The sequence below is a fragment of the Ictidomys tridecemlineatus genome, chromosome 10 (assembly GCF_052094955.1).
Source record: "Ictidomys tridecemlineatus isolate mIctTri1 chromosome 10, mIctTri1.hap1, whole genome shotgun sequence".
Lineage (NCBI taxonomy): Eukaryota > Metazoa > Chordata > Mammalia > Rodentia > Sciuridae > Ictidomys > Ictidomys tridecemlineatus.
The window spans coordinates 124,807,540-124,817,924 of NC_135486.1; the positions used below are offsets into that span (position 1 = coordinate 124,807,540).

The following is a 10,385-nucleotide window of genomic DNA, read 5'->3' on the forward strand; positions in this document are numbered from 1 at the left end:
AAAGCCATCCTGAAGAATAAAGAGCTAATTGTGCAATCTGTCAGGATGTGTCATTGATCTTAACCAAGAGGAAAGGAAAAGGGATTGACAAATGTTGCCCATTAGCTTGATATTACATAGGAAGAGTTACAGCTAAGCTTGGTGCATGTGCTGTGCTGCAAGTTTAGTCCCAAGAAGGGAATTTCATGCGTTTAGTCCCTTCCAACCTCAAAAACATCAGAGTGAGTGACCAGGTGGCAAGTGTGGGCGTAAGTGGCTGCGAAGGAGTTCCCACTGCCACTGAGACTGTCAAGGAAGGAGGCCCTTTCTGCCATGTCAATGGTAGAGTTCCATAAGGATCAGAGGCGCTCGTCTTAGAGCCTGTGGATCAGCAGAGATCTCGAACTCATAGAAATAAAACAGGAGCTGCAAGCCATGCAAATGAAGGAACATGTGAGCAGCCCTCTGGGATCTAGCCTATTTGTAGATGAATGAGCTTCTTTATTAGCTACCAATCATTTTTTCCAAATGGGACATGTAAGTAATTTTTTATTGAACATCGACTGCCTATAGGGAACTGGGGAGGCAAAGATGAATAAGAATTGATCTTTTTCTCAAAGAGTTTACAGATAAGAGAACACACACTCCTAAATGGATGACTTTAATACTTTGTGTGATTGCACTCTCTCTAATTATTATAATAATCCTGTGTTAGAACAGGGAACTGTCCAGAGGGTGCTATGGAACACAGAGGAGTACTTACCAGGAGACTCTTCCTGGGGTAGGCAGTGCCTGAGGGTAGCCAAAAGAATCAGAAAGACTTACCAGGGAGAGAGACGGAGGAGGCAGGCAGCAGGTAGTGAAGGATCTGGGGATTAGGGCATGGAGGGTCAGAAGTGCCATATTAAAGAGTTTCAGGCAATAAAAAGTCATTAATTAGAAGGATTGAAAAGTGAGTTCTTTTTGGAGAGACTGAACCCAGGGGCACTTAACTACTGAGCCACATCCCCAGCCCTTTTCATATTTTATTTTTAGACAGGATCTTGCTAAGTTGCTTAGGGCCTCACTACATTGCTGAGTTTGGCCTAGAACTTGAGATCCTCCTGCCCCAGCCTCCTGAGCTGCTAGGATTACAGACACGTGCCACCAGGCCCAGCTTGAAAACTGAGTTCTGAGGTAGATGTGCACTTTAGGTAGAGTGTTGGTTTTCTGTTGCTGCTCTAATCAGTTACTACAGATGTAGAAACTTAACACAAATTTATTATCTCACAGTCTGCTGTTCAAAAGTCCAACTGGCTCAACTGGATTCTCTGTTCCAGGATTCAGGAGGCTGAAGTTAGGACACTGGTGGGCTGGATTCTAAAGGGGAGGCTTTGGAAGGAATTTGCTTCTTCAGGTCAGTGGCAGAATCTAGTTCTTGGTGGTTGTAGGACTAATGTCCCTGCTACTCCGAGCAGGAAGCTATCGTTGGCTTCCAGAGCTTTCTTTCTGGGCTTGTGCATGGCCTCTGGGTCTCAAAGCCAGAACACGTGTGGACCCTCTTTGACTTCCCCTTCTCTGTAGCTTTCAGTTACAGAAAGTCTTCTGCTTTTAAAGGCTTGTGTGATTAGACTGAGCTCATCTGACTAATCCAGGATGATCTCTGTAACTTTAATTACATTTCTAAAGTCATTTTATATGTGAGGTGGCATATGTACAGGTTACAGGAGTTAGGTGGGGACATCCCGGCTTATTCTGGATTATTCTGCAGACTATACAATATACAATTCAGTGATTTTTACTCAATTTATGAATTTGTGCAACCATTACCCTAATCTGGTTCTAGAATTTTCCCATCAGCCCCCAAAAGATTTGTAGTCAATTTTCTATTCCTATTTATTCTTTTTGAAGTCTGTGATTCTTTTTAATATTAAAATTGTCCAGGGCTCACTTTAACTCTCTGGGAAATACCCATATTTAGGATATTCCTTAAAGGTGTCTTAGTCTATGTGGGCTGCTATAACAAAATACCACAGATTAGGTGGCTTAAGCAATAGGCATTTATTTTTCTGAGATCAGAGTGCCAGCATTGTTGGATTCTGATGAGGGCCTTCTTCCTGGGACTCAATTACCTGCTAAAGGTCCCATCTCTTAATAGCCTCATATTGAGGGTTAGAGTTTCAACAAATTATTTTGTGGAGGGGACATAAAGATTCAGTCTGGGGCTGGGGATGTGGCTCAAGCAGTAGCCCGCTCGCCTGGCATGCGTGCAGCCCGGGTTCGATCCTCAGCACCACATACAAACAAAGATGTTGTGTCTGCCGATAACTAAAAAATAAATATTCAAAAAAAAAAAAAGATTCAATCTGTACCCGGGAAATGCAAGAACACACACCAGGTTATTTATGTTGGTTTCATCAGAGGAGTGGAATGGAGGGTTGATGGTGAAATCATTAACTTTTAAAAAATGTCTTTCAGTACTTAATATACAATGGGCTTGTACTTTTTTTTTTTTTTCCAGTACTGGGGATTAAACCCAGGGATACTCTACCACCAAGCTACATACCCACCGGGGCCTTGCTAAATGCTGAGGCTGACTTTGAACTTGTGATCCTCCTGCCTCAGCCTCCTGAGCCACTGGGATTACAAGTGTGTGCCACTGTGCCCAGCAAAATAAAATTTCTTAATGAGAAAAATATTTGAAGAAGCCATTCTTTATTATTGTGCAATAAACACAATTGTGTAACAATGAAAGAGAGATTTCAAGTGCCAAGAAGCAATTCCATCTGGATGTTTTATGAAAGACCATTTAGACCCAGGCCAATGCCAAGGCCTCTCATTATCCTTCTCTCCATCCCGCCGTGCCCCTGAGGGCTACCTTCCCTGATGTTCACTCCACATCTAGGTCCTGACTTTGGAGGGTTGGGGTCAGACTTGTCAACATATTGTTTTCTCAGTTCTGTCTTTGGAATAGAAACTTCAAGAGGAAACCAGGTCTAGGAATGTTGGCAAGGCCAATACAAAATATTGGAATGTAGTGGCTGTGAAACATTAACAAAGTTCCAAGTTATATTTAGATCTAGAAACTGCCAGAAGTACTGTTTTTGTTTTTTTTATATTTAAGTTTTTTTTTTTTTTTTAACATTTTTTGAGGTACTGGGGATTGAACTCAGGGGCACTCAACTACTGAGCCACCTCCCCAGCCCATTTCTTTTTAAATATATATATATATATATATATATATATATATATATATATATATATATATATATATATATTTTTAGTTGTAGATGGACCCAATACCTTTATTTTATTTTTTTATTTGTATGTGGTGCCGGGGATTGAACCCAAAGTCCCATGTATGCTGGGCAAGTGCTCTACCACTGAGCTACAACCCTGGCCCTTAAGTTTGTTTTTTAACTTCTGAAGAAGAAAGATAAAAGATTGTGTTGGGATCTCAAAACTGAAAGGCTGTACGGGGACTGGGGTTGTAGCTCAGTGGCAGAGCGCTTGCCTAGCACGTGTGAGGCACCGGGTTCCATCCTCAGCACCACATACAAATAAACAAGTAAAATAAAGGCATTCTGTCCATCTACAAGTACAAAACAACTTTTTAAAAATGTTATTAAAGAAGGAAACTTAAAAAAAAAAAGAAGAGCTATACTGGCTTTTTACAGTTTGAAGGATTAAAAGAAAATTTGAATAGGAAATCTCATAAATTTCATTGTAAATAAGGTTCTACTGAAGCGATTGACAAGTAAAATTAATGGGTATCATTAAACTCCTACACTAGTCATGGCAAACAATTTCTCATAATTATTAAAATGTACTTCATAGTTCATGACAAACAAACAAGCTCATATTTTTGAAGGGTAATCAAAAGCTGTGAACAAGAAGCACTTTTTCGTGGAAGTGGAGAAACATGCAGCAGAATCTAAACTTAGGAATAGAGCAAAGCTACATATAATCTTCTTTAAAATAATGGCTGTATTGCAATATAATATATAATAACATTAGATTTACCTTTTAAAGTATAAAATTCAGTGATTTGGGTTTTTAGTATGTTCACAAAATTATGCACTGTTCACCACTATCTATTTCCAGAATATTTCCATTACCCCAAAGAGAAACCCTGTACTCAGCTGGGCACAGTGGTGTACACCTGTAATCCCAGCTGCTTGGGAGGCTGAGACAGGAGGATCGCAAGTTTGAGGCTAGCCTTGGCAACTTATCTCAAAATACAGAATAATAAAAAAATAAAAATATCTGGGGATGTAGCTCAGTGGTAGAGAACCCCTGGGTTCAATCCCCAGTACCATGCCAAAAAACAAACAAACAAACAAAAAAAGAAAGTAAGAAAGAAGAAGAGAAATCCTATACTCATTAATAGCCAATCCTCATTCCTCTCTCCAATCTTCTAGTCTCGGACAAACAGTAATCTAATTTTTGTCTCTAAGGATTCATTTCTTTTGGACAGGCTACATTGACATATGAAGTTTTGACTTAAATAGATTAGTTAATATATATATGTTAATTTTCTTTTTCTTTGTGGTCCTGGAGATGGAACCTAGGGCCTCAAGCATGCTAAGCACTCTATTGCTGAGATACATCCCCTACTCTATAGTTTCTTGTGTGTGTGTGTGTATGTATGTGTGTATGTGTGTGTGTGCGCACAGGGCCTTGTGCTTGAAAAGCAAGTACTCTACAACTGAGCTATATCCCCAGCTCCCCTATAGGTTCTACTTTTGATGGATGGATAGCTTATCACGTTAGCAAAAATGAAAGAGATTTAAAACATAGTACCTGACTCCCACGAAAAGTTATTTTAGGCTCAAGTGATTTATTTTAGCTTTTCTTTAACTAAAGTTGATCTCTTATTAGACATCTTGGGGACATTATTTCTAGCCTTAGAAAAATTAAAAGAATTAGGAATGCAGTGAATAAATGACAATAAATGAGATAACCTAGATGAAATGTACAGAGTCCTATAAAAACAATTAAATTTACAGAAAAAAATGAAAGTCTGAATAAACTACAATGAACAGAGAGATGGAACTAGGAAGTAAAAAAATTCCCTAAAAGAAAAGGTCCATCCCAGATGGCTTCACTGGGGAATTTGACCAAATATTTATAGAATCAATACCTTTTCTTCATAAACTCTTCCAAAAAGTAAAAGAGGAAGCAACTTTTGCCATCTCTATGAGACCAGTATTATTCTGATACCAAAACCAGACAAAGATATGATAAGAAAAGTATAAATCAATATCTCTTAAGAATGTAGAGGCAAAAATCCTCAAATTCTAGTAAACAGGAACTAGCAACACATAAAGGGCAATACACCACAATCAAGATTTATCATAGGAAGGCACAGTGTTAGCTTTCCATCACTAGGACAAAATCAAAAAGGCAGAAAAGTTTATTTTGGCTCATGGTTTCAGTCCATGGTTGCTTGACCCTATTGCTTTGGGCCTGTGCCTGCATAGTACATCAGGGTGGGAGCACATGGTGGAGAAGGATTGTTCACCTCATGGAGGCCAGGAAGCAGAGAGACAGAAAGGGACTAGAGCCCCACATCCCCTTCAAGCCACACCCCCAATGACCTAACTTCCTTCCATTAGGCCCCACCCACTAAAGGTTCCCCCACCTCCCCGCAGTACCACAGGTGGGGACTGATTCATCATCACCTGAGCCTTTGGGGGTATTTCATACCTAAATTATAGAAGGAAGGTTGATTTAACATTTGATAACGAATTAATTTAATATAGCATATTAGGGTTCAGGATGTGGCTCAAGTGGTAGCGTGCTTGCCTGACATGCGTGAGGCACTGGGTTTAATCTCAGCATCATATAAAAATAACATAAAGATATTATGTCCACCTAAAACTAAAACATAAATATTTTTTAAAAATACAGCATATTAGAACTAAGGAAAACACATCATTGCCTCAGTAGATGCAGGAAAAGCTTTTGACAAAGTCTAATATCCTTTCATAAAAAAAACATGCAACAAAGTAGGAGTTTCCCCTACCTGATACAGGGCATCTATGAAGAGCCTACAGATAATGTCAGAGTTAATAGTGAGTTTCTGAAAGATCAGGAAGAAGATGACAGTGTCCACCCTGTTCTACATTGTACTGAAGAGTCAAGGTTGATTAAACAAGAAAATGAAATAAATCAAATCTAGAATGAAAAGGAAGAAGCAAAACTATATCTGTTTGCAGATGACATGATCTTGTATATAGAAAATCCTAAGAATTCCACTGAAAAGTCAGAACTCTAGCACTAATCATTACAGAAAAGCAAAGATACTTTACCACAGTGAAGTTATCAACTCATACCTACCAGGATGGTCATTATAAAAACAAAACAAAACCAGAAATTAACAAGTGTTGGTAAGAATGTGGACAAATTTGAAACCTCATGCATGGTTATAAGTTTAAAATGGTGCAGTTGCTATGGAAAACAGTATTATGGTTCCTTGAAAAATCAAAACTACAACTACTATGTGATCCAGCAAACCCACTTTAGGGATTTGTCCAGAATGACTGAAATCAGAATCTCAAAGAGATATTTGCATTCTCATGTTTATTTCAAAATTGTTAAAAACAGGCAAAAGGTGGAAACAGACTAAACATCTGTCTAATGACAGATGGATAAAGAAAATGTGGCATATACTTATGAGGGACTATTCAGCCATAAAAGAAGGAAATCCTGTCATATTCCACAATGTGGATGAACCTTGAAAACATGCTACAAGACCCAGGAGAACAAATGCTGCATGATTTCACTTACTAAACTAGTCAGACTCAGAGATAGAAAATAGATTTGTGGTTTCCAGGAGATGGGGGGAGGGACAAATGAGAAGTTGATGTTCAGAAGGTACAGAGTTTCAGTTGTGCAAGATGAAACAGTTCTAGAGATCTAGAGATCAACCGAATAACATTGTGCTTATAGTTAGTACTGTACTGTACATTTAAAAACATGTTAAAAGGTAGATAATTTTCTCCCCCTGTGATACTGGGGATTGAACTCTGGGGTGTTTTACCAATGGGCCACATCCCTGGTCCTTTTATTTACTTGTTGATTTTTAATTTTGAGGCAGTGTCTTGCTAAATTGCTGAGGCTGGCTTCAAACTTGGGATCCTTCTGCCTTAGCCTCCCAAGTAGCTAGGATTACAGGTGTGTACCACTCACCCAACTAAAAGGGGGAAATTATGCTGTATATTTTACTATCATAAAAATGGAATTAATTAATGAGAACAGAAAAAGTTGCAGCATACAATATGCAGGTCAATATGGAAAAATCAGTTGTATTTCCACATACTTGCAATGAGCAACCTAAATGGAAATTAAGAAAATAACTCCATTTACAATAGCACTTCCCAAAATAAGATACTTAAGAATAAATTTAACAAAATAAGTACAAAATGTATACTCTGAAAATGTCAAATAATTGTTGAAATACATCAAAATCTAAAGAAATGGAAGATTTAATATTATTAAATAGATCTATAAATATAATTTTGCTGGGTGCAGTGGCATATGCCTACAATCCCAGTGGCTTGGGAGACTGAGGCAGGGGGATCACAAGTTCAAAGTCAGCCTCAGCAATTTAGTGAGGCCCTAATCAACTTAGTGAAAAACCTGTCTCAAAATGAAAGATACAAAAGGACTGTGGATGTGGTTAACTACTCCTGGGTTCAATCCTTGTTATAAATAAATAAATGAATAAAACACAATTCCTATCAGAATCAGTGGCTTCTTTGTAGAAATTGACAGTTGGGTCTTAAATTCATATGAAAACTCAGGGGACCCAGAACAGCTACACGAGTCTTTAAAAAGAAAAACAAAATTGAGGGACTCACACTTAAAAAACTTACTACAAAGCTACAGTGTGGGACTGGCTTAAGGACAGACTCAGATTAATGGAGTAGAATCTGGAGTTCAGAAATAAACTTATGTATCTATGATAAATTAATTCTGGACAAGGGTGCAAGGCAATTCAATGAGGGAAACAATAGTCTTTGAGCTGGGTATAGGGGGCCAAGGCAGGATGATTGTTAGTTCAAGGCCAGCTCGGGCAATTTAGTGAGACTCTGTCTCAACAGAAAATAAAAAGGTCTGGGTAAGTAGCTTAGTGGTAGAGCACTTTCCCAGTATGTGGAAGGCCCTGGGTTCAATCTCTACCATGGAGGAGCAAAAGAAGAAGAAAAGGAAAGAAAGGAAGAATTGAGGGGCTAGGGTTTTGGCTCAGCAATAGACCACTCGCCTAGCAAGTGTGAGGCCCTGGGTTTGATCCTCAGCACCACATAAAAATAAACAAACAAATAGAATAAAGATATTATGTCCATTTATAACTAAAAAATAAAAAAAAGAATTGAAGAATAACTTTGAACAAGTGATGCTAGGATATACATATACACAGTATACACAATATAAAACAATGAATTTGGAATCCCTACCTCACACCATATCCAAAAATTAACTCAAAATAGATTTTTAAAAGTCAAATATAAAAACTGAAATATAAAAAATCTTAGAAGACAATTTACAGGTAAGTCTTTATGTCCTTGAATTTGGTAATATTTTCTTCCATATCTCACCAAAAAGCACAAGCAATAAAAGAAAAAATAAATTGGACTTGATCAAATTTTTGAATTTTGTGTTTTCAAGGACACCATTGAGAAAGTAAAATACAACCTATAGAACAGGAGAGAATATTTGCAAGTAATATATCTGATATTAAATTTGTATCCAAAACATATAAGTAACACTGACATCCCAATAATAAAAGGCATAATTCAATAAAAAATGGGCAAAGAATCTGTATGGACATTTCTTCTAAAATACACAAATGGCTAATAAATGCCTGAAAAGATGCTCAACATTTAGTCATTAGGGAAATGTGAATAAGTAACAGAATGAGAAACCATTTTAAATCCACTAGGGTGGCTGTATAACTTAATCTAATTTGAAAGTTAGATGATAAAATGTGTTGGCAAGCCAGGCGTAGTTGTGCATGCCTGTAATCCCAGCTGCTTGGGAGGCTGAGGCAGGAGAATCGCAAGTTCCAGGCCAGTCTCAGCAACTTACTGAGGGCCTAAATAACTTAGGGAGACCCTGTCTGTAAATAAAATATAAAAAGGGCTGGTGATGTGGCTTGGTGGCTAAGCACCCTTGCGTTCAATCTCAGGTACCAAAAAAAAAAAAAAATTGTGGACAATGATGTGACAACATCAAACCCCTCTAAGGTGCTAATAGAGTTGCAAAATGGGAAACAATACTATCTCCCAGCTCTTAAAATCAGGCAGTTCTATTGGAAACAATATAACTAAAAAGAAGTTGCAAGGGAAAGTTTAATTTGTTGCAAGATTGATGGGAATGTTTGTTGCGAGATTGATGGGAATGTATCCAAGTTTGTAAAGTGAGAGAATATGGCTTAGAATGCTGACCACAGTGGGCATTTCTGAGATAGCTACAGTTGCTTGTGAAATCTGTGCTTGTAGAGAGGCAGCCCACTTCTTTGGGTTCGATAACAAGGTGACAATTACGAAGTCACCCTCTCCTCTTCAATTACTAGGATAGCCAATGATAGGCATAAAAATACATTTATTGACTGATTAAAAAAGAAAAGTCCTGGCCTAGAGGGCTTCAGCAAAACCTGAACAAAGGTGTTCAAATAATGTCATGAGGAATTTGTCTTACCAAGACCTTGGCTGCGTTAGTTTCATTTTCGGGGGGGGGGGGCCTCCTTCTGCCATTTTGTCAACCAGAGCAGAAAGAAATCTCTTTCCCAGTAGTTCCAGCTCCTGGTGGTCTTGGGAAAACATTCCTCAGTTTATAATGCGCCATAAATCCTTCTCTAAATTGATGACAATGGGCAGGAGGAGGTGATAGTGTGTTTTCAATGGCCAGGAAATTAATGGCCATGGAGACAGAGGATGGAATAGCCATGAAACAAAATGGTGAAGGCAGAGTGTGCACAAGTTAACTGTTTCTTAACCATGCTGGAAAGGAGAGGATTGATTTTTATTGAATGCCAACCACATATTGGGTCCTGTGATGGGAAAATGAAACAGTCTGATAGGAGATCTGGACACATAGACAATTATATCTGATTTATAAGTGACAATGGTAGTTTTCCTTTGGTATAACAAAATCCCAGAGGCTGGGTAATTTGTGAAGACAAAAGGTCTATTTAAATTCACAATTTGGAGGAGGGAAGTCAAAAAAGCCTGGCCCTTGCTCTGGCAAGGGCTCTCTGACTGCTTTATCTGATGGCAGATGGCATCAAGGTGGGAGTTATTTGTGGGAGGGAGGCAGCAGCCACCTGGTGGGGCAGGAAGCAGGGGTGACTGGGGAATGACCAGGCTTGTTCTTTTATAGTGATCCTGCCACTAGAACTAACTTAATCTCTTTGTAGGGCA

At 38.5% G+C, this 10,385-nt stretch overlaps 1 long non-coding RNA gene across 1 annotated transcript; it reads left to right on the top strand.

Annotated features, from left to right (window-relative positions):
- The first annotated feature begins 1,248 nt into the window (after positions 1–1,248).
- On the top strand, positions 1,249–2,654 carry LOC144367066 (uncharacterized). The gene is made up of 2 exons (XR_013426272.1): positions 1,249–1,375; positions 2,480–2,654. It is a non-coding gene; the product is annotated as an uncharacterized LOC144367066 (long non-coding RNA).
- The last annotated feature ends 7,731 nt before the right edge of the window (positions 2,655–10,385 follow it).